Below are 1,759 nucleotides of genomic sequence, written 5' to 3'. Positions count from 1 at the left end.
AGAGTGTATTTCTTTTTCTTCCCCCATGGAGCTTTATATTATTACCCAGTACAATAAACAGATAGGAATTAACATTTTTTGAGTGATTGAAAAAAGAACATAGCATTCCAACAGGTCATCCTTCATGTTTGCCTTCCTATCTAAGCCTCTTAGCTAACATTAGAGACTTTCTGGTTTCTATGAACACAGTTTTATTATTTTTTTATATAATGATTTTTAAAAATATGAAGACTTTACGAATTTGCGTGTCATCTTTGCATAGGGGACATGCTAATCTTTTCTGTATCGTTCCATTTTTAGTATATGTGCTGCCAAAGCGAGCACTAAACATAGTTTTAAAATCACCCATTTAGTTTATAGTTTCTCAGTTTTTTTTGAAAACCAATATGCTGATCAACAGAAGTCTCAGTTTCAGCAATCCCTTGTATAAAATTCTGGATAAAAGACTCATTGGCCTCTCATTATTATAAAATCATTATATTTGAATACCCAACATATACTGATACTAACAATACAATATTCAATATATTTTTATTACTATGAATTTTTAATCGCTAGAATATTCTGACATTCAATTTCATCATTATCTAAGTCACCAACCATAAATTCTGCATACAATGTTGAAAAAACTGCAGATTTTTTTTCAAAAGTTTGAAATCTTTTCAGTTCCAGAATTTTTCCTATACGTGGTTCCTAGAACTATTTTTATTTTGGGCACACTCCATTCAATTATCTTTATTTTATTTGCATTTAAAAAGATGTCATCAAGAAATGTAGAAGTAATGGCCCATCAAAATGATGTAACTTTTCCCATATAATCTTAGAATTATATGAGGCTATATCAATAATTAATTAAAGTGTGAATAATTGAAAAAAATCATTATATTTGAATACCTAACATTATATCTTATGCTGACATTATTAAGCACTTTCACACATGTTATTTTTTCATTTACTTCTAATTTAATCCTGTAAGGACAGGTAATATCTACATTTGCTGAGGTTAAAAAAAAAAAACCTGTTCAAAGGGGGAAAGGCACTATAGCAGCAGCAATTAGCCAGTGACAAGTGTAGAGATAAAATCTGAAATAATGTCCCCTAGGCATATCAATCCCAAGTAAGTGGATATAAAAGAGTAAAAGAGCTGTTATTTGTTCAATAACTATTATATATGCAGCATAACCTGACGTATTAAATAGGGCGTTATGGGACACAGGATAAATCATTGTGAAAAACAGCTGTTGATCATTGGGGAGTTTCACTTTTGACAAGACAGCATGAGAGTTGTGTGGAGCTGCTCCCAGGCAAAATAGGTATTAAAAAAAAATAAAGGCTCCTAAACACATTACCACAGTAAGAAGAGAAAGAAAAGTGAGAAGCTATGGCATATGAGTTATGACCTATTTCCCCCCCTCCTCCTCAATACTTTAAATAAGTATTGCCAAATCACACGACTGCTTCTGGGTCACAATTGGAGGAAGGTTTTCCCCGAGCGGGAAAGATAAAAATATTTCTCATTCTGCTCCAAGGTACCTGTTGCTGAGGTTAAGTTCCAGAAAATATGACTGAAAATCAGGAAAAGGCTTCTTTCTCCCACCACCTTCCTATGAGGTAGAGGCTTTGCCTTGGCTGTGGGGCTGCTAACAATACTGACACCTCAGTCCTCTGTGCCCCAGCTTCCGAGGCAAGGATTTCACACCTAGAGAAGTAAACGGAGGAGACTCTACCCCCTCCCAAGAATTATTCAGAGTTCAAAGCC

General features: G+C 34.2%; 1 non-coding gene across 1 annotated transcript; it reads right to left on the bottom strand.

Annotated features, from left to right (window-relative positions):
• Positions 1–217: 217 nt before the first annotated feature.
• LOC125128602 (U6 spliceosomal RNA) lies at positions 218–324 on the bottom strand. Its single transcript, XR_007135297.1, has one exon. It is a non-coding gene; the product is annotated as a U6 spliceosomal RNA (small nuclear RNA).
• Positions 325–1,759: the final 1,435 nt, after the last annotated feature.

Source organism: Phacochoerus africanus, chromosome 5 (assembly GCF_016906955.1).
Source record: "Phacochoerus africanus isolate WHEZ1 chromosome 5, ROS_Pafr_v1, whole genome shotgun sequence".
NCBI classification, from domain to species: Eukaryota; Metazoa; Chordata; class Mammalia; order Artiodactyla; family Suidae; genus Phacochoerus; species Phacochoerus africanus.
The sequence above is the reverse complement of the archived record's forward strand: the minus strand, read 5'-3'. Positions and strand labels throughout refer to the sequence as shown.